Source organism: Dermacentor variabilis, chromosome 7 (assembly GCF_050947875.1).
Source record: "Dermacentor variabilis isolate Ectoservices chromosome 7, ASM5094787v1, whole genome shotgun sequence".
In the NCBI taxonomy this organism is placed as follows: Eukaryota; Metazoa; Arthropoda; class Arachnida; order Ixodida; family Ixodidae; genus Dermacentor; species Dermacentor variabilis.
Window position 1 is genome coordinate 102974330 of NC_134574.1, and position 26849 is coordinate 103001178.

At 49.0% G+C, this 26849-nt stretch overlaps 24 non-coding genes across 24 annotated transcripts; all 24 read right to left on the minus strand.

Annotated features, from left to right (window-relative positions):
* Positions 1–18682: 18682 nt before the first annotated feature.
* TRNAQ-UUG (transfer RNA glutamine (anticodon UUG)) lies at positions 18683–18754 on the minus strand. Its single transcript has one exon. It is a non-coding gene; the product is annotated as a tRNA-Gln (tRNA).
* Positions 18755–18765: 11 nt separating this feature from the next.
* TRNAE-CUC (transfer RNA glutamic acid (anticodon CUC)) lies at positions 18766–18837 on the minus strand. Its single transcript has one exon. It is a non-coding gene; the product is annotated as a tRNA-Glu (tRNA).
* Positions 18838–18930: 93 nt separating this feature from the next.
* TRNAQ-UUG (transfer RNA glutamine (anticodon UUG)) lies at positions 18931–19002 on the minus strand. Its single transcript has one exon. It is a non-coding gene; the product is annotated as a tRNA-Gln (tRNA).
* Positions 19003–19013: 11 nt separating this feature from the next.
* TRNAE-CUC (transfer RNA glutamic acid (anticodon CUC)) lies at positions 19014–19085 on the minus strand. The gene has a single exon. It is a non-coding gene; the product is annotated as a tRNA-Glu (tRNA).
* Positions 19086–19179: 94 nt separating this feature from the next.
* On the minus strand, positions 19180–19251 carry TRNAQ-UUG (transfer RNA glutamine (anticodon UUG)). The gene has a single exon. It is a non-coding gene; the product is annotated as a tRNA-Gln (tRNA).
* A 176-nt stretch (positions 19252–19427) lies between these two features.
* On the minus strand, positions 19428–19499 carry TRNAQ-UUG (transfer RNA glutamine (anticodon UUG)). Its single transcript has one exon. It is a non-coding gene; the product is annotated as a tRNA-Gln (tRNA).
* Positions 19500–19510: 11 nt separating this feature from the next.
* TRNAE-CUC (transfer RNA glutamic acid (anticodon CUC)) lies at positions 19511–19582 on the minus strand. The gene has a single exon. It is a non-coding gene; the product is annotated as a tRNA-Glu (tRNA).
* Positions 19583–19675: 93 nt separating this feature from the next.
* On the minus strand, positions 19676–19747 carry TRNAQ-UUG (transfer RNA glutamine (anticodon UUG)). The gene has a single exon. It is a non-coding gene; the product is annotated as a tRNA-Gln (tRNA).
* An 11-nt stretch (positions 19748–19758) lies between these two features.
* TRNAE-CUC (transfer RNA glutamic acid (anticodon CUC)) lies at positions 19759–19830 on the minus strand. The gene has a single exon. It is a non-coding gene; the product is annotated as a tRNA-Glu (tRNA).
* A 94-nt stretch (positions 19831–19924) lies between these two features.
* On the minus strand, positions 19925–19996 carry TRNAQ-UUG (transfer RNA glutamine (anticodon UUG)). The gene has a single exon. It is a non-coding gene; the product is annotated as a tRNA-Gln (tRNA).
* A 176-nt stretch (positions 19997–20172) lies between these two features.
* TRNAQ-UUG (transfer RNA glutamine (anticodon UUG)) lies at positions 20173–20244 on the minus strand. Its single transcript has one exon. It is a non-coding gene; the product is annotated as a tRNA-Gln (tRNA).
* An 11-nt stretch (positions 20245–20255) lies between these two features.
* Positions 20256–20327, minus strand: TRNAE-CUC (transfer RNA glutamic acid (anticodon CUC)). Its single transcript has one exon. It is a non-coding gene; the product is annotated as a tRNA-Glu (tRNA).
* Positions 20328–20420: 93 nt separating this feature from the next.
* Positions 20421–20492, minus strand: TRNAQ-UUG (transfer RNA glutamine (anticodon UUG)). The gene has a single exon. It is a non-coding gene; the product is annotated as a tRNA-Gln (tRNA).
* An 11-nt stretch (positions 20493–20503) lies between these two features.
* Positions 20504–20575, minus strand: TRNAE-CUC (transfer RNA glutamic acid (anticodon CUC)). Its single transcript has one exon. It is a non-coding gene; the product is annotated as a tRNA-Glu (tRNA).
* Positions 20576–20669: 94 nt separating this feature from the next.
* TRNAQ-UUG (transfer RNA glutamine (anticodon UUG)) lies at positions 20670–20741 on the minus strand. Its single transcript has one exon. It is a non-coding gene; the product is annotated as a tRNA-Gln (tRNA).
* Positions 20742–20752: 11 nt separating this feature from the next.
* On the minus strand, positions 20753–20824 carry TRNAE-CUC (transfer RNA glutamic acid (anticodon CUC)). The gene has a single exon. It is a non-coding gene; the product is annotated as a tRNA-Glu (tRNA).
* Positions 20825–25872: 5048 nt separating this feature from the next.
* TRNAQ-UUG (transfer RNA glutamine (anticodon UUG)) lies at positions 25873–25944 on the minus strand. Its single transcript has one exon. It is a non-coding gene; the product is annotated as a tRNA-Gln (tRNA).
* Positions 25945–25955: 11 nt separating this feature from the next.
* On the minus strand, positions 25956–26027 carry TRNAE-CUC (transfer RNA glutamic acid (anticodon CUC)). The gene has a single exon. It is a non-coding gene; the product is annotated as a tRNA-Glu (tRNA).
* A 93-nt stretch (positions 26028–26120) lies between these two features.
* TRNAQ-UUG (transfer RNA glutamine (anticodon UUG)) lies at positions 26121–26192 on the minus strand. Its single transcript has one exon. It is a non-coding gene; the product is annotated as a tRNA-Gln (tRNA).
* An 11-nt stretch (positions 26193–26203) lies between these two features.
* On the minus strand, positions 26204–26275 carry TRNAE-CUC (transfer RNA glutamic acid (anticodon CUC)). Its single transcript has one exon. It is a non-coding gene; the product is annotated as a tRNA-Glu (tRNA).
* Positions 26276–26368: 93 nt separating this feature from the next.
* On the minus strand, positions 26369–26440 carry TRNAQ-UUG (transfer RNA glutamine (anticodon UUG)). Its single transcript has one exon. It is a non-coding gene; the product is annotated as a tRNA-Gln (tRNA).
* An 11-nt stretch (positions 26441–26451) lies between these two features.
* Positions 26452–26523, minus strand: TRNAE-CUC (transfer RNA glutamic acid (anticodon CUC)). The gene has a single exon. It is a non-coding gene; the product is annotated as a tRNA-Glu (tRNA).
* Positions 26524–26616: 93 nt separating this feature from the next.
* On the minus strand, positions 26617–26688 carry TRNAQ-UUG (transfer RNA glutamine (anticodon UUG)). Its single transcript has one exon. It is a non-coding gene; the product is annotated as a tRNA-Gln (tRNA).
* Positions 26689–26699: 11 nt separating this feature from the next.
* On the minus strand, positions 26700–26771 carry TRNAE-CUC (transfer RNA glutamic acid (anticodon CUC)). Its single transcript has one exon. It is a non-coding gene; the product is annotated as a tRNA-Glu (tRNA).
* Positions 26772–26849: the final 78 nt, after the last annotated feature.

The following is a 26849-nucleotide window of genomic DNA, read 5'->3' on the forward strand; positions in this document are numbered from 1 at the left end:
ATCGGCTAGCTTCTCGGCCATCAAGGCTGATCACACAGGTTCTGTTCTCCACTCCACTTCTATCCGGAACGCCACTCCCGCTAAGGCTGAGCAGGTAGCTATCGCCCTCGCTCTCCTTTACGATTCTAGGCAACAAATCTACACAGGCTCACGAGCAGCGGTCAGGGCCTTTGCGTCCGGATCGGTAACAGCTGAAGTACCTCGCATTTTAGGTCACAGGGATGTTTCTCCTCGCGCAATCACCGGGTTTCCGGCTCACCTCGGATCACATGTGGCCTCCATGGCCATACTGAACGAGCTCGTCCACGTCCGAGGGCGCGAATTAATTCACCACACTGGGCAGCCTGGGAGATCTTCGGACTACGAACTAGCGCTCTTTAGGACCGTTCTCCTCACCTTTAATCAGATCATCAAACATCAGTTGGGCAGGAGGGTCTTCCCCCTACCCCATGAGAAGCTCTCTAGAGCATAGGCACCTACCCTCCGCATGGTTCATACCAAGTCACACCCTAGTCCTTGTTTCTAAAGCCATTTCATCGAAGGCCTTGATCTAATATGCCAGGATGGTGGCGTCGCTTGTACGTTAGATCACATGCTCTAGCAGTGGCCCTCATTACGGGGTCGTAAACGCACGACCGAAAAGTAATGGAGCTCCATGCTCAGGAGCTCAGACCTCAGATGTCCAGAGGGCCCGCGACGTGGCGGCGAGGCTCGGCCTAACCGTGGGAGCGGCCCGCTGCTCTACCGCCTTGAGGGGTAGCCTACCTCAGGACATAAAGTTCTCTCTCTGTCATTGAATGTGTGCTTTGATTTCTTGTGCAAGTAATCTCGGCCGGTCTTAATAATACAGCTGAGAGACTAGAATTATGTTCTCTGCCACAGCCGATATTTAGCAAGTTGCGAGAAATTTAAGAGTGATCACCCCGTATACTCTCGTTCAAATTTATATACTGAAGCAATTAAAATGCATTTTTTTCTGCTACTTCTCAACGCAGCACAACATTTCTTCTGGAAGCATTGTAAGGAACGTCATGGTCCGCCACCACCAACAGAAGACGCGGCACCCCAAACCCGTCCGCCCGTCACGCCCACGGATCGACGTGGACCATCTGTCCCCGAATGCCAGCTGCTGTCCCGACCGCAACTTTCGCAGCCGCAGCGCTCGCGGGAGCGCGGAAGGAGACCGCGAGCCGCCCGTACATCCGCTAGACTTCTCCCTCAAGCGCGCAGCGGCGTCCTCCTATTCCTCGCCGTTGTCCCCCGAAGACGACCGGAGGCCGTCTCCGGACAGCGTTTCTCTCGGCGTCGCCTGCTCGCACCCAGAAGCGTCGAACCCGCTGCCGTCCCCGGAGTTACATCATCGCAACCCGTCGCTGCTGATACCTCGCACGACGACGAACACGCCCGCCTCAACGTCACCGCCGGCGCCGTTCCAGAATGGATACGCGAACGGCCATGGCGGGGCGAGCGACCCGAAGCAGGGCCTACACAACTCTACGCTGATGACGTCTCTGCCGTCGCCTCTGAGGAGCAACCTGTTGGTCTCCCCGGTGCCTGCGCTCGTCAGACCACCGCCGCAGCAGCCGGCGACCACGTCCCTGCAGTTTCATCCGCCGGTCAACGCGTCTACTAGCCCGCCGCCGAGTGCCTCGTCAACGATGAGCAAGTCCGAGCGACTCGGCATGGATGTGTACAGCGTTTCCGACCAGTTCTTGCCTGCGGCTCCAGCTGCGACGACGGGTCTCCACGACGCCGACCAGGCGGCCGAAGCGGGGTCCGCGGTGTTTCCCGACACCTGCCTGCGGGCCGAGTTCGTGAACGGATGCCAAGAAGGACACCACACGGGCTCGAGGACGACGGGCTCTCCATCTGCCGCCGCCGGCTCTGCGCGCCAGCTAGCCACGACGTCGTCTCCGCCACTGAGCAACGGCGCCACGACGTGCCGTGCCGACAGCGGTGAAGAAGGCGACCCGACGTCGCCAGAGAACAGCGACTCGTCTGTTTTGACTATCACCAATGGCGACACATCTACCAGCGGACCCGTCGCCAACGGCGAAACTACTAAGCACGGAGGACCGCTCAGCGCCAACGGGGGCGTCATCACCGCAAGCGGTGGCTCCCCGAACGGCGATCCCTCTGCCGCTAACGACGGCGGCCCCACCCGCAACGGGCGGCGACGCCCCCGCCTACCCAAATACGAGGACAATGCGTACAGGGAACGACGCCGCAAGAACAACGAGTCCGCCAAGAGGTCCCGGGATACCCGAAGGGCCAAGGAGAAACTGAATGCCATGCGGGTCGCCCTCCTGGAACAGGAGAACGCGAGGCTCCACTACGAACTCGCTAGTCTCCATGTCAAGCTAAACCTTGTGCAGCAACCCGTGTACCCGAACCTGTTCTCCCAACAGCTCCAGCAGCAGACACACCTGCAGTCATTCAGGCCCGCACACTTCTACGGCCCTCTAACACCTGTGCCGCCTGTGGTGTTTGAAGGACATCGGGGCACGTAAACTCTGGCGGTGCGCTACCATCAAGGAGGCAGCTTGGACAATGCGCGAAATATGCCGTGCCTTCAGAGACGGACAGAATAAACATTTATTGTAGTAGAGGTTATCGTATAGCATTAACGAGGGGGTGGCAGGTCTTCTTGTGAAACTAAATAAGAGGTACAAATTGAAGGTCGTACAGGTCTACGCGCCTACATCCAGTCATGATGACCAGGCAGTCAAAAGCTTCTATGAAGACGTGGAATCGGCGATGGGTAAAGTCAAAACAAAAACACTATGCTGATGGGCGACTTCAATGCCAGGGTTGGCAAGAAGCAGGCTGGAGACAAGTCAGTGGGGGAACATGGCATAGGTTATAGGAGTAGCAGGGGAGAGTTTATCTCTCCTATCTCGTTTATATCTCTATTTATCTCGTTAAGGCATCTGTTCAAAGTAGGGTGATCTTCATAACTTATTTCTTTATATATAATGCAATCTGCAAAAAGCTTTATGCTGCACGCTATGTTATTGACGATATCATTGATGTAAATTTAAAATAGTAAGGGCCCCAAGACCGAGCCCTGGGGAACGCCAGATGTGACAGGAACTGTATCAGGTGATGCTTCATCATGGAAAACGAACTGTGAACGTTGTGATAAAAAATCCCTAGTCGAGGCTGTAATGCTTCCATTTCCAATAATTGACTCGAATTTCGCAATTAGCTTGTTGTGACACACACAGTCGAATGCTTTGCAAAAATCTAGAAATATTATATATGTTTGACCGCGGTTGTCAATAGTCTGTGCTAGGTCGTATATAACTTCAGTCAATTGTGTTACTGTCGACATCCCGTGCCGAAATCCATGCTATTAGTGATGATATTGGCGGCTTTGTCTCTTAACGCACACATCTGATTCTTGCCTATTCCTAGTTTCTCTTTCACTGCTTTTAGGCTTCCGCCGTTCCTGAGACCATGTTCAATTCTATACATATTATAGTTCCTTATGTCAGCTGTCTTACGCTAGTTGATTAACTTAGAAAGTTCTGCCAGTTCTATTCTAGCTGTAGGGTTAGAGGCTTTCATACATTGGCGTTTCTTGATCAGATCTTTCGTCTCCTGCGATAGCTTACTGGTATCCTGTCTAACGGAGTTACCACCGATTTCTATTGCACACTCCTTAATGATGCCCATAGGATTGTCGTTCATTACTTCAACACCAAGGTCCTCTTCCTGAGTTAATGCCGGATACCTGTTCTGTAGCTTGATCCGGAATTCCTTTAGTTCCCCTCTTACCGCTAACTCATTGATTGGCTTTTTATGTACCAGTTTCTTTCGTTCTCTCCTCAAGTCTAGGCTAATTCGAGTTCTTACCATCCTATGGTCACTGCAGCGTACCTTGCCGAGTACGTCTACATCTTGTATGATGCCAGGGTTCGCGCAGAGTATGAAGTCGATTTCATTTCTAGTCTCACCATTCGGGCTCCTCCACGTCCACTTTCGACTAACCCGCTTGCGGAAAAAGGTGTTCATTATCCGCATATTATTCTGTTCTGCAAATTCTACTAATAACTCTCCCCTGCTATTCCTAGAGCCTATGCCATATTCCCCCACTGACTTGTCTCCAGCCTGCTTCTTGCCTACCTTGGCATTGAAGTCGCCCATCAGTATAGTGTTTTTGTTTTGACTTTACCCATCGCCGATTGCACGTCTTCATAGAAGCTTTCGACTTCCTGATCATCATGAGTGGATGTGGGGGCGTAGACCTGTACGACCTTCAATTTGTGCCTCTTATTAAGTTTCACGAGAAGACCTGCCACCTTCTCGTTAATGCTATAGAATTCCTGTATGTTACCAGCTATTTCCTTATTAATCAGGAATCCGACTCCTAGTTCTCATCTCTCCGCTAAGCCCCGGTAGCAGAGTACGTGCCCGCTTTTTAGCACTGTATATGCTTCTTTTGTCCTGTTAACCTCACTGAGTCCTATTATATTCCATTTACTGCCCTCTAATTCCTCCAATAAAACTGCTACTTGCCTCACCAGATAGCGTTCTAATGTTAAACGTTGCCAGGTTCAGATTCCAATGGCGGCCTGTCCGGAACCACTGATTCTTAGCACCCTCTGCTGCGTCACAGATCTGACCGCCGCCGTGGTCAGTTGCTTCGCGGCTGCTGGGGACTGAGGGCCGGGGTTTGATTGTTGTATTCATATAGGAGGTTGTGGCCAAGTACTGCACCAGGGTGGCCAATCCTGCTCTGGTGAGAGATTGCGTTACCGGTTCTGGTCACCGGGATCAGGCCGCACTCCAGGCCTGTTTGTGCAATTTTCTCAACACGCGGATTTTTTTTATCTGATGGAAAATTGCGCGGCACCGGGATTTGAACCACGGTCCTCTTGCACTCGAGGCGGACACTCTACCTCTTCGCCTCCGCAGGAGTTGCACGTGTCAGTTAACCTACAGTAGTGCCTTCTTCGATCAGTCAAGGTCGACCAATCTAATGTGTGTGAAACCGTACAGATGGCACTGAACTGGAGAGACCTGGTAGTTTATGACCTGCAAATGAGTGGCCATAAATAATAGAGGAGAAAATATTTTTTTTTAGTTGTAAACTAGAAGAAAAGAGATAAAAAAAAGAGAAGAGAACAGGGGATTTGAACTCGTGACCCTTGGATGTTGCCCGGAGAGATAGCTCAGCCGGTTGGTCCGTCAGGCCCCAAGTTACATTGAAGCGGCATAGCTCCTGTCCAGAGCCTCGTTACGTTATCAACAGATAACATGGCCATCAGCACTTGAATACGACCAGAGAAATTAGTGAGACATGGAAAATTCCCATGGAACTAAGTATGGTTTCCGAGAGAAATGCTTCGAAGTATTGAACATTTTAAAAGATGAGGCAATATAGGATAATCTCCGCGCTTACCGAGAGGATTGCGTCCGCACGAGACTACACCAGGCACCTTACTGGGACATGGAGCTCCGTGGCCGGTTCGAAGCCCATTTCTCAGCCGGCCGGGCATAGATCACGTGCGTTCCTATCGCCCAAGGTTGCGCGGACATTGTTTAGTTCGAATCGAGCGAACTCGAGCGGCTTTAGAGACTAGGAAAAGCTTAAGCAGGTGCGAGCCGAGCGCGGCACGCCTAGCGTGGGAAGCTAGCCCGAGTAACTATCCCAAGGACTGCTGCATCACGAGAGCGAAATGCCTTTGTCTATTTATAATAACCCTAATATGACTACTTTCGGAAAGAGAACGGCCCAGAGGGCTGTACTACGACTACAATGACTGACAATTATATATATATATATATATATATATATATATATATATATATATATATATATATATATATATAGCGAGTATAAGGGAGGGAAAGAAAGGAAAAGGAAAATTACTGAAGCATAATTGCAGCGCCGTGGTTCTAAAGCGCACCCGCGGTAGAGAAACGGAAGGAGATATAAACGTGCGTGGCCATGGTACCACGCGAAAAGCTCCCTTAATAAATTTAGAGACTTGAGAAAACGTTACGTTATCAACAGATAACGTGGCAATCAGCACTTGAATACAACCAGAGAAATTGGTGAGACATGGAAAATTCCCTTGAACTAAGTATGCTTTCCGAGAGAAATGCTTCGAAGTATTGAACCTTTTAAAAGATGAGGGAATATACGATCATCTCCGCGCTTACCGAGAGGATGGCGTCCGCACGAGACGACACCTGCGTACCTCCCCGCCAATTCTCGCTCACACTGATGCATCAGCGCCAACAGAAGTCCGTACCGATGCCAGTGCCACAGCATTGGAGCTATCTTGGCACAGAAACAAGGGCGAGAACATGTTATTGCCTACACCAGCCGCCTTCTTTTCCCTGCTGAGCGCAAGTATTCTATCACCGAACGCCAGTGTCTGGCACTGTTTTAAGCCTAACATAAGACCCGTTGACGTTTTAAGCATACCGCGCTACATAACCAGGTTCATCCCGGAAGAAGAACGCTCGCGCTGTGTTTCAGATTGCATTGCTAGCATTAAACAATCAAATTCTCATTTTAAGACATCTGACCCTGTCCGACCGTTAGTTAATTACCTTGTGGAGCATAAACTTAGACCAGTAATATGTGACAAGGAAGGTTATTTCGTAATTATGCCAGATGACATGTTTTCAGAAAAAGCGATTTCAGCCTTAGAAAAGAATTTACAGCCAGTAAAACTCAAGCCATCGGTGGTTAAGCAACGTGCGGTTGACCTCTTGTCAAGACATAATCTTGATAGGGTTGTCTGTAATGTCAAGAAAGCAAAATCCCTCACCTTAGAACTGTTTTTCTCGGCCAAGACCCATAAGCAAGAAATTCCTTTTCGTGCTATAGTGTCAGAGAAAGGGACGTGGCAGGTCTGTGTCGCTAGTTACCTACAGAACTGCTTAGCTTCACTTGTTTTTTCAGACTAGCTTGCGTAATTCTCAGGCACTAGTTCAGTGTTTGAGAGAGGAAAATGCTGGTGATTGTACAGCTTTTAGTATGGATATCGAAGACCTGTATTTTACCTTGCCGCATGACGGGTTGCCGAATTGTAAATGAGTGCGTTAAAGAACAAGTGCAAGAGTCGGCTTTTATTGACAGACGCGGTGTTTCCACGGGAGCTTTTCTAGAAATTCTTTCAGTGTACATGAAGTCGACGCTGATTGGGTGGAGAGATGGCGTTCTTCTGCAGAAATCAGGCATTTGTATTGGCTCAAAGGTTGCCCCTATTCTTAGCAATATTTACCTGAGTAAGGTTGACAACTGCTTAGAGGAAGCCTTAGGTGATAGCGTCATCAAGATATTTCGTTACGTTGATGATTACCTGATTTTCTGCAATAGGGAAGAATTCGATTCCGCTGCTACCTCAGTAGGTGAGCAATTTAAACTTTATGGAGGAGGATTAAAGTTTACCAAGGAATTTCTCCAGCGACGCGTAATTCAGTTTCTTGGCATTTCCTTGGTCTTCGAACAAAATCATGTTTGTTGGCAGTACTCCCCAAGATCTTCGAAGCCGTTGCTAAACTTCCAATCCAAGCATTCCAAAGTAGTAAAAAACGGAATTGCCATATCGTGCCTTAAGTCTTCTCTCACCAGATTCTGCATGCACAAAATGAGCGCCAGTTTTAATGCGCAGGTACGGCGCCTATTAGAAGCAGGTTATCCTAGTGTAGCAGTGACCACTGTGGCTGAGCGCCTAAAGAATTCAGTTTCTAGAGGGACGGACGTGATTACAGAAAGCAGTAATAGCAAAAAATAAAAGTAGTGGTTATTCCGTATATTCATTCAGTGTCGCAGAGGCTTAAATAAGTTGCAAGTAGATATGAGGTTAATGTTGCTTTCGCTGCTCCCAATAAGCTAGGTAAGATATGCGCTGCCGTACAGAGAAAAAAGGAGCAGGTAAAAGGCAAAAAACGAACAGATATTTGTCCAGTGAAGCACAATAAGAACAACAGTTTTACTGACTGTCGTATGGGTGTGGTTTATAAAATTCCCCTTAGCTGTGGCCAGTTCTACGTAGGGCAAATGGGACGGTGTATCAATCAGAGGCTAACGAAACATAAAAGGTCGTTAAGCGGTGGATCGCCTTCTAATCTTTCCCTACATTGCCAACATTGTAACTGCACACCAGAGTTAGATGAATGCGCGATATTGTACAGGCATAAGAATGAAGATATGCGTCTGATGGTAGAGGCATGGCATATCTATAGTGGTGGAAGTGCGTGCGTGAGTCAGCCTTCGATTACTTTACATAAGGAAGAGATTAAGTGCCTTAACTGTTATCTCTCACGTAGGCCCACACGTGTACCCGACTGACACGTGGTGTTACCATTCCTGAGCTTGCGCAGATGAGTTTTGTGTCTTCTTTCTTTTTTCGCCTCAGTGCTCCCTTCAGTTGATAGTCGGCGTTCGTGTTGTCCACTTCTCTACTCTTGTGTCCTGTCTGCACACCTTACTTCTTTTTTTGCATAATGAATCCTCACCAACTAGCTCAGCTGTCTGTCGTTCTAAGTGTCTGGCTCTCGTTTGGGCAGTGGGCAAATTCCACCCTTATTTGTACGGCCGGCAATTCACAGTCATCACTTATCACCACGCTCTGTGTTGGCTTTCGTCCCTGAAAGATCCTTCAGGTGCCTTGGCTGCTGTGCTCTGCGCCTTCAAGAATACAACTATTCAGTTGTATACAAGACCGGCCGGTCACATCAAAATGCGGACTGCTTGTCGCGCCATCCTGTTGACCCACCTGACGTTTCTGCGACCGGCGTCCCTGTCACCGTTCTCTCTCTCTCTCTCTCTGGCTGCTATTCGTGATATCGGAGCGGAACAACGCCAGGACGCCACCTTACAAAATCTTATTCAAAGGCTCACTTCAACGACGCCTGATCCTTTCCTTCGCATGTTTGAACTTCACGATGGCATATTGTACTGCCCTAACATGCGCCCGGACGGCCCTGACCGACTCTTCGTTGTGCCTGTGCATCTGCGTCGGACTGTTCTCGCCCAGCTTCATGATGTCCGGGCTGCTGGTCACCTTGGCATGTCACGGACCTATGACCGCGTTCGTCGGCGCTTCTTTTGGCCTGGTCTATACCGTGCCCTCTGCCGTTATGTTTCTGCGTGTTACCTTTGTCAACGGCGCAAAAAGCTGACAAAACTCCATGCTGGCCGCCTTCAAACATTTGACGTACCATCTGAACCCTTCTTCCGTGTAGGTGTTGATCCATTAGGCCCTTTTCCTACGTCTGCTTCGGGAAACAAGTGGATTGCTGTAGCAATGGACTACGCCACCCAATATGCAATCACACGAGCTCTTCCAACAAGCTGTGCAACCGATGTCGCTGACTTCCTCGTAGAGAACGTCATCCTTCACCATGGTCCCCCTCCACAGCTCCTCACCGACTGAGGCCGCTACTTTCTAATGTTGTCAGTGCCATTCTACAGTCGTGCACGACTAGACACAAACTTGCTCCTGCTTATCATCCACAAACGAACGGTCTAATTAACCGAGCGTCTCAACCGAACCCTCACAGACATGCTTATCCATGTATGTCTCTGCTGACCACCGCGACTGGGACGTTGCGTTGCCGTTGGTTACTTTCGCCTATTATTCGTCTCGCCATGACACCGCAGGCTTCTCTCCATTCTTGCTCATGCTTGGCCACGACCCTACGCTACGTTCAGACACAGTTCTGCCTGCTAGTCTGAATTTCACATCTGAATGCGCCCATGAAGACATACTCAAAGCACAAGAAGCGCGCCATATTGCCCGACGTCGACTTGTGTAGTCGCAGGACAATAATAATAATAATATTTGGGGTTTTACGTGCCAAAACCACTTTCTGATTATGAGGCACGCCGTAGTGGAGGACTCCGGAAATTTTGACCACCTGGGGTTCTTTAACGTGCACCTAAATCTAAGCACACGGGTGTTTTCGCATTTCGCCCCAATCGAAATGCAGCCGCCGTGGCCGGGATTCGATCCCGCGACCTCGTGCTCAGCCGCCCAACACCATAGCCACTGAGCAACCACGGCGGGTGTCGCAGGACAATCAGCGGCGCTTATACGACGCCCGACATCGTGTCGTCCATTACACACCGGGCACCCTGATTCTCCTTTGGTCCCCGTCGCGACGCGTTGGCCTCTCGGAGAAGTTACTTTCACGCTATATATACTCTGGCCCTTACCGTGTCTTGCGTCAAGTAACTGACGCCACGTACGAAATCGCCCCTCTTGAGCCAACCGTGGCTCAGCATCGCTCCGACGTGGTCCACGTCGCGCGTCTTAAGTCGTACCACTCGCCCGCCTCCTAACCAGCACCAAGCCGGTGCTTCAGTCACCGGGGTCATGTGACACGCTGACGAGGACGCTTCGGTCGGAAGACGACGCTCTCGACTTCGCGCGCTGTCTACCATCTTGTACATATTACAAGATTACCATTACTAATACCATTATTTTATATATCCTGTAAATACATTGTGACTACTTTTAAGCCCATAACAATATAAAGGGTGTCTATTGGCTGTCATGAGTATATTCTCAACACGTGTTTTCACAGTTATGTCGACATTAGTTATGTAATCGAAGGCAGCAAATAAGGACGAACTCCTAACAAAATTTTCAAGTGAGTCTACACCGGCAGAATGCCTGCTCCCTATATTAGCCACGGTTTTGGTCAGTGTGCTGCATTTTTTACGCAAGTTTACTACCCACCCAGGTAGGATATTGTAAAACCATAAATTTTAGGCCCATACACATGCACGCTTTATTTTATCATATACTGGAAATGGTACCCAAGCCCAGCTTAGATTAGTAACTTGTGCTTACGCACGCAGTTGAGTTGGTGCATATGAGGAAAATTCGCAGTTCCACCCGAAAGGCGAAGAACCGATTGCGATAGCAAATTATTAGGTAGCTGTAAGAAGTGAGGATAGTAGTTCCATCGGCCGTATAAACTTGTAAACATTCGCTTAATAACTAAATTAACAATGATAGAATATGTAAGCGTGACTCAACGAGGACGCAGAAAGAAACAGACACACGGAGACAGCACTGTCATTGTGTGTCTGCTTTTGTCTACGTCCTTGTTCAGTCGCGCTTACACATTCTATCATGGATACAAACCAACTAACCCGTCAACGTGTTTTAACTGAATTAGCCAGCAGTGTCATACGCGCACAGGTAAGCATGAACACACATCGCTCGGTGAATTAGTGAACTGTCTGTGAAAATGCTGGAGTTAGGAATCATGGCAGCAGCCGCGGGTCACTTGACCTCCGTGCATCTGCCGCTTCAACGCGTACGAAGCATCGAAAGCGCAGCGAATACGACGCTACCAGCACTACGCGCACTCTGAAAACATCGCAGATCGCTTTAAGATGAAGCTAGCGCGGGAGCGCACTTTAGCCACGTGGCAGACCGCTTTCAAGACACACGAGGGACGGCATACCCTCCTCGCTGCCCATGGTGCTCACCTAAACCACCCTGTACCATATCACGTGGGCATGTCAGGCCATCCATGCCATACCCACATGCAACACCCTACACCGGAGCGGTGGGAGGGGTTGCTGGCCATCGAGAGCCTAGAAGATCAGGTGAGTCTGATTGACCGGGTCCGCAGAGCAGCAAGTGGAGCCCTGGGCTGACGGGACCCTCCCGCCCCCATCTCAAGCCAAGAACATCTTGCCACTCGTAGTCTCTCCGCAGCTATTAACGCGACAGCGTTAAGGAGCTCGTGTCGCAGGAAAGCCGGTGTCGTCGGTGTCGGCGGCGTTGGCCATGAGCAAAAAATCCCGGAATGAAATTCATAAATAAAAACAACTTGCAAGGCGGGCTTGGTGGGAATCGAACCAGGTCTCCGGAGTATGGGGCGGAGACGCTACCACTCAGCCACGAGTTTTTTTCTTTATTACCTTGTGATGAACATTGTACAAACATAACAACAAACAAAAATACATCAAATCCCTAGCCATTCGGCTAGTTCGTATGTTTTAAAATGGCTTAATTTTGCCTAATTCATCAAAAACAGTAATCTACTCCGGAGGATCATTTAGGGCCCTATAAATATCCCTAATATAAATGAAAGCTTCTACGAAATAGTGTCTTGCCGATTGGGGATACAAATGCGCATGTCTGACGTCCATTCTTGTTCGCCAGATTCTGTGCACGCACATGACAATGAACATATCACTGGGTACACCTTCTGGTTCAGCACAAGGTAAGTACCGAATTTCGAAAGGGCTTAAAGGCAGGTCTTTTTTTAATGTCCTTTGAAGTACATCCCATAGAAATATCGCGTCATGGCAGTCAAGAAAAAAATGTTCAATTGTTTCCGGTTGTCTACAAATTGAGCAATTGTCAGACCATGGAACAAAAAGGCCTTTGCTGTGTAACCATGGCTTCACAGGTAGTGTGCCGGTATGCAGTTGGAAAAAGAAAGATTTCATTGAAGGTTTCACTGGCATTCGCTTAATACGCTTGAGGACGTCACGCTCAGGGCCCAGCTGGTACAACCCATGGTACACAGGAATCGGCAAAAGAACATCAAGCAGGTCTTTGTATAAACGCTTACGTGTCACACTCGTTAGGTACTCGTAGGAGAATCTTGCCCTAAGAATCTGCACCGAAGATACAACTTCTCGTAGGTAGCCAGATAAGACTGCGGGCCTCAAACAACACGTTGATATTACGCAGTCTGGCAAGGAATCCTGTAACCGCACTTGGATTACAGTACAAAGAAAAACGTCAGCCTGTTCACGCAAGAAAAAAAATCTCGTCACAATCTGCTTGAAAAATAAATGTGATAGTCCCAAGCCCCCGTTTCTAACTTGATGAAAAAGGTTGCAACGGCTCATGCGCTCCCAAGTGGACCCCCAGATAAAAACTGCAAACACCCTATGCGGTTTTTGTACAGAAACTCTAGTAATTCCTATCACCTGCAGTACATAATACAACTTAGCAATTAGAAACACAATACAAACAGCGGCTCTTCAAAACATAGAAAAATTATGTCCCCCCCCCCCATTTTTCTGTTAGTAACTTAACTCTTCCTGCTTCATCTACCCACTAGTCCTTGCTATCCTTATAGTGTTTCAGTGGAACTCCCAAATAGCTATCCGGAGTGGTGTTCCATTGTATGTTGCACAACGTGTCTGGAGCGTGTTCCCAGTTGCCATGCCAGAAGCTAACACATTTTGACCAACTAATCACGCTTCCTGTTGCTGTACAAAAATCCTTAGCCTCTCGTACAACTTCACGCACGCTTCTTTCATCTTCGCAAAAGGCTGCTATATCGTCAGCGTAAGCAAGGACCTTAACTTCAGTATTGAAAAAAGTGTAGCCCCGAATAATCGGATTTGCAAGTACTTTTAAACCAAAGGGTTCGAGGTAAAGATCAAAAAGGAGGGATGATAAACAACAGCCTTGTTTTACAGAAGTTTCAACGCAAATACTTTCACTCAGTTTCCTATTAATCACAAGTTTCACTGTACATTTGGCATACACCATTTTCTCGCCCTCTAGAACTAAAGTTCCTACATTGGACGTGGTTCAGTGTAAGGAGCAATATTTCGTGCACCGACTCTGTCAAATGCCTTATTCAAATCTAGTTGAAGCATAGCAACCCGATGCTGCGTGGAATCGCCACATTCAAGAACAGTTCTTGCTACATGGATATTTGTAAGAATAGATCTTCCTTTAATTCCGCATGTCTGATGCGGACCTACAAGGGACTTTACAAGACTTTGGAAACGGCGAGACAAAACTTTCATGAAGACCTTGTAATCAGTATTCGTTAAACTTATCGGTCGGTATGTTTCTACTGAAAGCAGTTTGACCGGGTCATTAGTTTTTGGAATGAGTATGACGTGGGATGTTCGAAAGGACGGTGGTGTTAGTTTCTTTTCATAACACTCTTCAATAACTCGGTGTAGAAATTCTGCCATTTCACTGTTGAAGAACTTGTATACAGCTGCCTTGAGACCATCTGGGCCAGGTGATTTACCAGGACTGAGATCGTCTATGACCTGCTCAACTTCTACGACCGTTATTGGCCTTTCAAATGACTGTTTTGTCTCGTCATCAAGACTAGGCATGAGCGGCGGAAAAACACTTTGAAACCTTTCAGTGTCACATGCTTTATGACTAAAAAGTTTTCTGTAATATTCAACAAAGGCACGCTCTATCATTTCACTCTCTCGAGTAATGTTATTTTGAAAACTGATTTCACTAATTTCCTTCGATAGTGCATGTCTCTTCTCATCGCTGAGCGCGCGCTTTGTGGGAGTCTCACCCAACCATAGCCGCTCGCACCGCGCCCTTATCATTGCGCCGCGATACTTTTCTGTTTCTATGATCTCAAGCTTCGACTTTACTTCTTTTATTTATTTCGAGAACCACCCGGGCTTAGCATTGTCTGCGCTGACCATGTAATCTAACGCAATATGCAGCTCCTTTTTTGCTGTTTTTCCTTCTGCCTTAAAATACTTGCTCTTTCCAAAGCGGCGATTTCGAAGTCGATCTTGAACTGTTCCCACACCGGTATAAAATGACATGTTTGATTCAGCTGCATACCGTTTATATATTCCTTTATCTTTGCAACAAAAATTTCATCCTGTAGTATAGCAATTTGTTGTTGAATTTCCACAACCCCCAGTTGAACTTTGACACTTTTTTCTTTGTACCTAAAGTAATCATGACTAAGCAGTGATCACTAAAGCTCACATGCTGCGTATGGTAATGGGACCACAAAGGTACAAATTCAGCAGGCACATAAATTCGATCCAATCTAGCATGAGACATATTCTGAAAGTGAGTGTACTTTGCTTGGTCTTCATGGGTGAACACTAAGCCAATATCTTCGAGTTCATTCTCCTCAATCATTACGCGTAATACTTCTGCACTTTTTTATCTCTATGATTTCTGTTACTCGATCAATCTTCAGGTCGACATACGCAATTGAAGTCGCCAAGAAGTAATACACTCCTTTCGCTTTCTAGACAAGGTCGCACAGTATAAAAAAAACTTGCCGCTCATTGATTCTATTCGGTGCATAGACACAAACAGCACGCCACGCAATTTCAGCAAAAACAAAATCACAAAATACTAGCCGGCCATTTTCACTACTAGACACAGATTCAATAACCCCAATGCTTTTTCGAATAAAGATAGCACAACCACCGGACCTACCAACTGCATGACTCACCCATACATTATATCTGCTACGGAAGACTTCAACCATTTTATCAGTAAGTTCTTCACTCTCGATTTTGGTCTCTTGGACCGCTAACAAGTCTGTATCACTTTCTAAGAGAATGCGACTTAGTTGATATTGCCGTCTTCGTGCAGAAAGGCCTCTTGAATTAAAAGTTGCGATGCGCAAGGCATTTTTACAGTTTGCTGCCATATCAAGTTGGGATTATTGCCAATATTTTACTCACATTTTTACGTCAAACAAGGGCATGGGCTGACAAGGCTTCCATATATGTGGCTGTTCCAGGGTATTAACGCAAACAAGTACTCCGCTGACTGAGCGGGGTTGTCCAAGGGAAAAAAAAGGAAAAAGCTGCTGCTAAGAAGGCGGCAGTTTTGAATTAGTCCGTCGGGCCGGCGCAAGGTTTGGCGTTGGCTTGAAAGGCTGCCGTCTGGACGTTGCAGCCTTTGTGGGAGGTTCTACGGTGCTTTTTCCATCACCTCTTGCACAAGTGTCTCCAGTTTCCTCTCGGGTTCTCTTTGCAGGTCCGCTGCCAGACGCTGCCATATTGACATCTGTGGAAATTTCCTCTGTGGCTTTCGTGTTTTCCGGAAAAGAATCGCTGCTGTGGTCTTGGGTGTTGTTTGTGTCTTCTTTCGGTGTGTCCAGGTTCGCTACGGTAGCGATAGGCCCAGGATCTTCCTCGCTACTCGGCTCGTTAGCGTCTCCGCCTGGGGTGTGCAGAGGCACTGCTGCCTCAGTCTTTCCTTCCTCGCCATGTTCTCTAGTACCTTCTTCAGCATCAACTGCGTCCATCATGTGCTCGGAAACCAAATCCCTCCGGGCTGGGCCTGCTACGCTGGCGTAGGAGCGCACGCACTGGGTCTCGTCGTGGCCATAGCGATGACAGAGCCCGCAACGTGGAACACGGCACTCCCGACGTATGTGGCCGATGCCGCGGCACTGGAGGCAGAGCTGAGCTCTGCCTGGAACGTGGACGAGTGCGACATCTTCAGCAACGCGAAGTTGATGAGGCAGATCTTCGATGGTGACGCCCACTTTCAGTTTTAGTGTTACGGAGCGCGTTGTTGATCCTTTATCAATGCAGCCTTTCACCTTCCATTTCTCTCTTATGATTTCAGTTACCTTTCCGAAGACCGCCAGAGCCGTTCGCACATCGTCGTCCGGCACACCATGGAGTAGGGAGTAGAGCTTCAGGCGTACTCCTCTGTCGCAGGGGTCTATAACCATGCAGCGCTCATTCTTGACATTGAAGGTGTCTGCAGCCAGTATCTTATTCTTTCCTTCCTCGTCCTTGAACGTCACTGCTCACAGGTGATTCAATTGGTATGACCCAAAGGCAACCACCTCCGGCAGCAGTGAAAGACGGTCGAGTGCATCGCGGAAATGCTCGGAACGATACGGCCTTTCCTTTAGGCAACCATGCGAAAAACCCGTATTCAAAACGGAATCACCTGCGGGTAGATGCGGCAAAACAACCTGGTAATCTTCAGCCTGCTTGTCAGAAGACCTAGTTCCGCGGCCATTGGCCGCTGTAATCGCTCCGAGGGAGCACATGCTTGCACGATCGTTCACTGTGGTGGCCGGAAGTGTAATCAGACCACGCCGGAACGGAGCAACACGCTGCGCAAGGTGGCTTCAATCAGTGTGAATGCTGTGCCATGGCATCTAATATTCGCCAAAGCAGGCAAAAATTGCGGGAAGGTGTCACCGAGACTTGAACGAAAAGTTCCCACCATTCGATCCATCTGCTACTCACGTTCTATCTTTGTTTCTTGTACGGCTACCATGTACAAGTTATTTTCCAGAAAAAGTCGATAAAGTTGATTTTGCCGTTTCTTAGTCGCCAATCCCCGTACATTCAAAGTGTCAACACGCAAGGGAAGAACAAGTTTTTCGTCCCTAATTTGTGAAGAGCACTCGGATCGGGCAGTGTTTACCCCAGAAGGCAAGGATGCAGTGGAGTCTTCACTCAGTTGTGGCAGTAGTGGGTCAGGATGAACTCGCTGCCCTTCGCCTGCTTCCTCAACCGAAGTTCGGTAGCTGGACGGGACAGCATCGTCTAGGCGGCGTCGCTTATTCGGTGCCATCTTGCTCACTCACCAAGGGGAAGCGGATCCCCGCCTTTATTTCGGCGGTTTATCCACCGGGCGTCTATCAGGAGAAACGTTCGGTTTCGGCTTTAACGACGTTCGTCGCGTGAACGCCGTTTTCAAAGGCGGCCCCCCACCACCTGCACCACCCAGATGGTCCGGTTCGCCGACACTGTCGCTGTGCATGCGCTTTGCCGACGCCTCTACAACGCCTTCCATTGTTTGACACTGTACTGCCGGTATTTCATTTGGCGACGTCACCATAGCTTCACTAGAAGGTTTCCCTTGATGGCATTTTCCATTCATATTGTTGTGCGCGTCGTCACTGTTTGCACCGGCCAGATTTTTTTCACACTTTATTGTTTCAATAGCTGGCTCACGTTGTTGTACCGCTGCCGGAGGTGTTTCCACAGGTTTTTTTCCTTCGTCACCGTGGCAGCTGCTTCTTCAGCTTCAGCCTCGTCCATGATATTATCCAATATGTCAGCGTCCTTTCTGTGGCCCGTTATATTTGCGTACGTGGGCACGCACTCGCTTACGTCATGGCCGAAGCGTCGGCACCGTGAGCATCGCGGAATCCGGCAGTCGCGGCGGATATGCCCTTTACCCTGGCAGCGCAAGCAAAGTGGCGCCCTGCCTGGAACAGCTACGAGAGCAGGCTCCCCAGCGACACGTACTTGATATGGAATATCTTCAGTCGCGACCCCGGCCTTCAGCTTGAGGTTCAGCACGCGCGTTGTCGTACCTTTTTCAGAAATGCCAAGGACACGCCAGCACTCCTTTGTCGTTTCCATAACCTCGCCGTGTGGCTCAAAGGCCACACGTACGTCGTCGTTCGTCACATTAGGGAGGACCCAGTGGATTTTCACTCGGACATCTTGGTTGTTTGGGTCTCCTACCAGACATTTTCTGCCTTTCACAGTAATATTCGGCGCAATCAACAGCTTCTTCATGCTTTCATGGCTCTTGAACGCGACAGCCCACACATGATTCATCTGAAATGCTCCTAAGGCGTCAACCTCAGGCAGTAGTTCCAAACGTCCAAGGGCATCCCGTTAGTCTTCGATTCTGTACGGCCTTGCTCGTAGGTCACCGTGCAAAAAAAAAGTGTATTCAAAACAATACGACCTTTTTGCAAAGCAGGCAGGAGCACTTGGTAGTCCTGGCTGTCTTCCATGTCGTCCACGTTTCCGCGGCTAAACTGGGCCGCTAACACCGCTCCGTTGGAGCACATGAAAAATACGTCCGTAGGCTTTCGCGGCCGGAAGTGCAATCCTAGACCACGCCGAACGGAGCAACACGCTGCGCAAGGTGGCTTCAATCAGTGCGAATGGTCTGCCATGGCATCTAATATTCGCCAAAGCAAGTAAAAAATTGTGGGAAGGTCTCACCGAGATTTGAACTCGGATCACTGGATTCAAAGTCCAAAGTGCTGACCGTTACACCATAAGACCACAACCACATTTTCCGACGCCGGGAATCGAACCCAGGCCTCCTGGGTGAGAGCCAGGTATCCTAGCCACTAGACCACGCCGGAACTGAGCTTTACGTTGCGCAAGGTGGCTTCAATCAGTGCGAATGCTCTCCTATGGCTTCCAATATAGGTCAAAGCAAGTAAAAAACTGCGGAAAGGTCTCACCGAGATTTGAACTCGGATCGCTGGATTCAAAGTCCAAAGTGCTGACCATTACACCATGATACCACAACCCTATCTTCCGACGCCGGGAATCGAACCCGGGCCTCCTGGGTGAGAGCCAGGTATCCTAGCCACTAGACCACGCCGGAACGGAGCTTTACGTTGCGCAAAGTTGCTTCAGTCAGTGCGAATGCTCTCCTACGGCACATAATATACGTCAAAGCAGGTAAAAAAAATGTGGAAAGGTCTCACCGAGATTTGAACTCGGATCGCTGGATTCAAAGTCCAAAGTGCTGACCATTACACCATGAGACCACAACCCCATTATCCGACGCCAGGAATCGAACCCGGGCCTCCTGGGTGAGATCCAGGTATCCTAGCCACTTGACCACGCCGGAACGGAGCTTTTTGTTCCGCAAGGTGGCTTCAATCAGTGCGAATGCTCTTCTATGGCATCTAATATACGTCAAAGAAAGTAAAAAAATGTGGAAAGGTCTCACCGAGATTTGAACTCGGATCGCTGGATTCAAAGTCCAAAGTGCTGACCATTACACCATGAGACCACAACCACATTTTCCGACGCCGGGAATCGAACCCGGGCCTCCTGGGTGAGAGCCAGGTATCCTAACCACTAGGCCACGCCGGAACGGAGCTTTACGTTGCGCAAGGTGTCTTCAATCAGTGCGAATGCTCTCCTATGGCATCTAATATACGTCAGAGCAAGCAAAAAACTGTGGAAAGGTCTCACCGAGATTTGAACTCGGATCGCTGGATTCAAAGTCCAAAGTGCTGACCATTACACCATGAGACCACAACCCCATTTTCCGACGCCGGGAATCGAACCCGGGCCTCCTGGGTGAGAGCCAGGTATCCTAGCCACTAGACCACGCCGGAACGGAGCTTTACGTTGCGCAAAGTTGCTTCAGTCAGTGCGAATGCTCTCCTACGGCACATAATATACGTCAAAGCAGGTAAAAAAAATGTGGAAAGGTCTCACCGAGATTTGAACTCGGATCGCTGGATTCAAAGTCCAAAGTGCTGACCATTACACCATGAGACCACAACCCCATTATCCGACGCCGGGAATCGAACCCGGGCCTCCTAGGTGAGATCCAGGTATCCTAGCCACTTGACCACGCCGGAACGGAGCTTTTTGTTCCGCAAGGTGGCTTCAATCAGTGCGAATGCTCTTCTATGGCATCTAATATACGTCAAAGAAAGTAAAAAAATGTGGAAAGGTCTCACCGAGATTTGAACTCGGATCGCTGGATTCAAAGTCCAAAGTGCTGACCATTACACCATGAGACCACAACCACATTTTCCGACGCCGGGAATCGAACCCGGGCCTCCTGGGTGAGAGCCAGGTATCCTAACCACTAGACCACGCCGGAACGGAGCTTTACGTTGCGCAAGGTGTCTTCAATCAGTGCGAATGCTCTCCTATGGCATCTAATATACGTCAGAGCAAGCAAAAAACTGTGGAAAGGTCTCACCGAGATTTGAACTCGGATCGCTGGATTCAAAGTCCAAAGTGCTGACCATTACACCATGAGACCACAACCCCATTTTCCGACGCCGGGAATCGAACCCGGGCCTCCTGGGTGAGAGCCAGGTATCCTAGCCACTAGACCACGCCGGAACGGAGCTTTTCGTTGCGCAAGGTGGCTTCAATCAGTGCCAATGCTCTTCTATGGCATCTAATATACGTCAAAGAAAGTAAAAAAAATGTGGAAAGGTCTCACCGAGATTTGAACTCGGATCGCTGGATGCAAAGTCCAAAGTGCTGACCATTACACCATGAGACCACAACCCCATTTTCCGACGCCGGGAATCGAACCCGGGCCTCCCGGGTGAGAGCCAGGTATCCTAGCCACTTGACCACGCCGGATTTTTTTTTCTTTATTGCCTGCTTAGACATTAACACACACAAAAAAAACAAATCCATATACACAGTGCACCCACATCACATCAGGTGGGATGGTCGCTAAAATTTCTTGAGGCACACCAGCTCATCAAGGATGCTAACCCAGTCTGGGGTTTCGCTTTGTGCACGATACACTTCTCGTAATAGTGACATACTTTCAATGAAGTTCTCTCGCGCAGAGCACACATTCACATCAGCATGACGTACAGCCATTCTTGTTTTCCACAAACTGTGGAGACCCAGCAACATGAACATGTCGAACGGTGGCCCGTCATCGCTTTCAACTGGAAGGAACCGAATTCCATAGGGGTTTATGGGGAGTTCTTTTTTAAGAGTGCGCTGCAAGATGTCCCAGTGAAAGACAGCGTCCCAACACTCAATGAAGGCGTGTTCAATTGTTTCAGGCTTTTTACACAGCCGGCAATCGGTAGGCCAGGGTACGAATATTCCTTTCTGTTCTAGCCATACTTTAACGGGGAGGGTGTTCGTGTGTAGGTGGAAAAAGAAAGTTTTCGCAGCAGGTCTTACAGGCATCCTTTTGACTCGTTTCAGCACATCTTTTCCTGGGCCTCCACAATAAACACTCCTATACAGTGGGATAGGTAACATACTGTCAACTAAATCTGCGTACAGTTTCTTTCTTCTCACTGAGCACAAGTACTCCAGCGAAAAACGTGCGCAGAGTATTCTAAAAGATGCAACGACTTCACGATAGTACCCAGTCGCTCTAGTGATAGCACTAGATGTGGACACAACAAATTCAGGCAGTTCTGTTGCCACTTTCGCCTGAATGACCGTACGGAGGAAAACATTTCTTTCATCTCGCAGGAAGATGAACCGCGATACGATCTGTCTAATGAACAAGTGTGAGAGCCCAAGGCCCCCATTTCGAACTGTGCGAAAAAGATTTGTTCGACTGGATCGCTCCCAAGTGGAGTTCCAGATGAAGGTAGCAAACACTCGATGCATTTTTTGAACGTTTACACGGGACATGAACATTACTTGCAGTATGTACCAAACTTTGGCAATTAAAAATATATTGCAAGCTGAAGCACGTGCAAACACTGACAATCCCCGGCCCTGCCATCCTTTTATCTTTTCTTTCATTGATTCTATTTGGCCGGTCCACAACTGTGTCGAGTCCCGATAGTGCTCAAGGGGCACTCCTAGATACAGTGGAGGCACTGTAGTCCACTGCATACCGGCGAATTTTGTGGGTGTCGCGTCCCAGCTTCCATGCCATATCCCAACACTTTTTTCGAAGTTTATCTGGGCACCAGTGTACCTACAAAAGGATCTTGCAAGGCGGACAGCCTCGACCACGCTTTCCCTGTCTTCACAAAAGACGGCGACGTCATCTGCATAAGCTAGCATTTTAACTTCTGCGGCGTGCAGCCTAAAACCACGAATGTTTTCATTCCGTATGACTGCCATACAAAAGGGTTCGAGGTACAGGGAAAAAAGCAAGGGAGACAAGGGACAGCCTTGCCGTACAGACGAGCGGAGTGGCACCCGCGAACTAAGACACTTATTAACTATAAGCTGCATGTAACAGTCTTCATAAGCCATTTTAACGCCATCTACAATGACGCTCCCAACATTACAGTACTGCAGTATAGCGAAAAGCACCTCATGTGACACCCGGTCGAACGCCTTCGCAAGGTCTAGCTGCAACATGGCCACCCGACCCCCAATGGCATCGCAACATTCAAGCACATTCCTTGCAATGTGGGTGTTCGTGAAAATGGTGCGGCCTTTAATGCCACACGTCTGGTGTGGCCCTACAAGCTGCTGAATCACGCTTTGAAATCGTCGAGCCAGTACTTTCATAAATATTTTGTAATCTGTGTTGGTCAGACTTATCGGTCTGTATGAACTTACTGAAAGGAGCTTTTCCCGTTCATCGGTTTTCGGAATTAATACTATGTGCGAAGTCTGGAATGAGGGTGGTACTTTTTTAAATTCATACGCCTCTGAGAGTAGTCGGTGCAATATACACGCAAACTCCTGACTGAATGCCTTGTAAAAAGCGGCGCCTAGGCCGTCCGGCCCTGGCGATTTGCCTGATGGCAGTTCTTCTATCGCCCTTTCAATCTCGGACACAGCTATTGGTCTCTCAAGACTTTCTCTAACGTCGTCATCCAACCTTGGCATCTCGCTCATGAATTCACTCTCGAAGGCCAGTCCAGAAGGAGTCACATTGCCGAACAATTCGCGATAGTGTTCCACAAAAGCTTTCTCAATCGACGAAGCGTCTGACGTCACCTCGTTTTGAAGACGTATCTGTTGGATCTCATTTCTTGACGCGTGACGCTTTTCATCGCTCATTGCCCGTTTGTTTGGTATCTCACCCATCCATAGGCGTTCGCTTCTAGCGCGTATAACTGCTGCTTTGTATCGCTCGGCGTCGATAACTTCAAGCTCGTGTCTTACTTTCTTTACGTTTTCAGCTAATAGATCGTGACCCGCATTTTGTGCGCTTGACAGATATTCTAGCTGTCTTTGCAGCTCTCTTTGTTTCTGTAATTTATCGTGCTGAAGGCTGCTTCCTCTTTCTATTGCAATGAACTTAACTCGAATCTTAAATTCCTCCCATGTGGCAGTAAAATATTCACCCTCATTTGTCATCAACTCTGTTATCTTTTCCTTAACTCTGCGCACAAATGGTTCATCATCAAGCAGCTTTTCGTTGAATTTCCACATGTTCTAGTTGAATCGTGTTCTTTTAACTTTTTCCCCAATCGAGAAGCTTACCAGGCTATGGTCCGTGAACGATTGCGGTGCGACGTTATAACTATTACAAAGGGTGATCAAGTCGTCAGAAACATACACTCTGTCCAGCCTTGCTCGGCTATTTCGCTGAATGTGCGTGTACTGCGGAATCATACCATCAGTGAGGACTAGGCCCACATCTTCTAAGTTGTGGTCTTCAATTAGTCTGCTCAAAAGGAGAGCACTTTTATCGCGAACCCTTTCCCTTTTTAGTCGGTCTTCCGGAGAACACACACAGTTAAAATCACCAAGTAATATGACAAAGCGATCACATTTTAGATATTGCTCGATACATTCAAAAAACAAAAATCGATCATTCACATTGTTTGGCGCATAAACGCATACGAGCCGCCACAAATCGTGGGAAAAAGAAAAATCTACAATAAGCAAGCGGCCAGTTTCAGAAACAGTTACACTTTCTTCAATAATACCAGCACTCTTCCGTATTAACAACGCACATCCGCCTGATGTGCCATTCGCATGGCACACGCACACATTGTAATGCGCCGTGAAAGGCGTCACCATGCGATCGGTCTGCTCTTGGGTTTCGACCTTAGTTTCTTGTAAGGCAACTACATCGAGTTCCTTCTCCATACACAAGCGGCTAATTTGATACTGCCTCCTTCGCGCTCCAAGGCCACGGACATTTAACGTGGCAACTCTCAGTGCTCTCTCTAGTTTCACCGCCATTTATCTGCAAAAGCAAGCCGATCGCACGGTGTCGCTGAAGAACAAGCGATCCAGACACACTGTAGAAAAATTTTCATGCATAACTTTTGCACTGAAAACCGCTCGATCCACACGCGTACCTTTAGAGCGTACGCGAAGCCCGATTCCAAAAAGGACGCCATCTCTTCACGACGTTAGTCCGGGCGCCCCAGTAGGCGCCGAGTCCTACTTAGGCGGTTTTGCCGCCGGCCGTCTGTCCGGCGGGATGTTTGGCTTCGGGCGCACGGGCACACGACGACCCGCCTGCGCTTTTGGCGGCGGCTCGTCTTTGGCCCCGTTGTCAAGGTTGCCGTCCAGGCTGCCGTCCAGGTTGCCGGTCGAGTCCCTCGCTCTTTTCATAGCCACATTGCTTGCACTCGATTCTTCGACGTCCATCAAGGGAGTTGCCGGTCCGTGCTCCGTGGCGGCCTCCTCGGCAGTGGCGGATTTTGCGGCCGATTCTTCTTTGGCTCCTTCGTCGCATGGCCTTTGCACTGCATCTTTCGGGCTCGTAGGCAGCACATTTACCACCTTCGTGGCTTTAGCAGCCGGCACATAAGGTGTTGCAACTATGTCCGCCGGTGGTACTAGCACGCGGGAAGCCTCATCAACGTCAGCCTCATCCATTAACAGGTCAGCCACGTCCTCTCGAAGCGCAGGTCCTGCGACGGATGCGTAAGTCTTAACACATTCCGTATCCTGGTGGCCGTAGCGACGGCATACTGCACATTTCGGGACGCGGCAGTCACGTCGGACATGTCCGGTGTTTCGGCACTTCAGGCAAAGGGGTGCTCTGCCCGGTACCACAACTAGGGTCTGCTCACCAGCTACACGAAGTTGATGGGGCAGGTCTTCTACGGTCATACCAGTCTTCAGAACCAGGGACACCGCCCGTGTCGACGATGCTTTATCTTGAACTCCTTGAACACGCCACTTTTCATGGAAAACGTCCGTGACCTTTCCGAACGGTAACAGGGCTGTCCGTATATCCTCGTCCGACACGTTATGAAGCATCCAATGCAACTTCAGCCGCACGGCCTGATTGGCAGGATCAACGACAATGCACCGATGTTCATTCACCTTGAGGTTCTTGGCGCTTGAAAGCTTTTTCACGCCTTCGTCGCTCTTGAAAGTAACCGCCCAAACGTGGCTCATCTGATACGCCCCTAGGGCGATGACATCGGCAAGTAGGCCTAAGCTAGCCAACGCGTCTCGGAAATGTTCCACACGATACGGCCTGGCACGCACATCCGCATGCAGAAAAACTGTATTTAAAACTATCCGACCTGTCGGCAATTGAGGCAGCAAAACTTGGTATTCCGGGTCTTCTGAGGCAAAACTCCTGGTACCGCGGCCCTGCTGGGCCGCTGAAGCCGCTCCTACGGAGCTCATGATCGGCACGTCCGCTCGCTAGCGCGGCAGAAAGCCGAAATGCCGGAACGGAGCTTCACGTTGCGCAAGGTGGCTTCAATTAGTGCGAATGCTCTCCTAAGGCATCTAATATACGTCAAAGCAAGTAAAAAAATGTTGAAAGGTCTCACCGAGATTTGAACTCGGATCGCTGGATTCAAAGCCCAAAGTGCTGACCATTACACCATGAGACCACAACCACGTTTTCCGACGCCGGGAATCGAACCCGGGCCTCCTGGGTGAGAGCCAGGTATCCTAGCCACTAGACCACGCCGGAACAGAGCCCTACGTTGCGCAAGGTGGCTTCAATCAGTGCGAATGCTCTCCTATGGCATCTAATATACGTCAAAGCAAGTCAAAAAATGTGGAAAGGTCTCACCGAGATTTGAACTCGGATCGCTGGATTCAAAGCCCAAAGTGCAGACCATTACACCATGAGACCACAACCACATTTTCCGACGCCGGGAATCGAACCCGGGCCTCCTGGGTGAGAGCCAGGTATCCTAGCCACTAGACCACGCCGGAACGGAGCTTCACGTTGCGCAAGGTGGCTTCAATTAGTGCGAATGCTCTCCTAAGGCATCTAATATACGTCAAAGCAAGTAAAAAAATGTTGAAAGGTCTCACCGAGATTTGAACTCGGATCGCTGGATTCAAAGCCCAAAGTGCTGACCATTACACCATGAAACCACAACCACGTTTTCCGACGCCGGGAATCGAACCCGGGCCTCCTGGGTGAGAGCCAGGTATCCTAGCCACTAGACCACGCCGGAACGGAGCTTTACGTTGCGCAAGGTGGCTTCAATCAGTGCGAATGCTCTGCTATGGCATCTAATATACGTCAAAGCAAGTAAAAAAACGTGGAAAGGTCTCACCGAGATTTGAACTCGGATCGCTGGATTCAAAGCCCAAAGTGCTGACCATTACACCATGAGACCACAACCACATTTTCCGACGCCGGGAAGCGAACCCGGGCTTCCTGGATGAGAGCCAGGTATCCTAGCCACTAGACCACGCCGGAACGGAGCTTTACGTTGCGCAAGGTGGCTTCAATCAGTGCGAATGCTCTCCTATGGCATCTAATATACGTCAAAGCAAG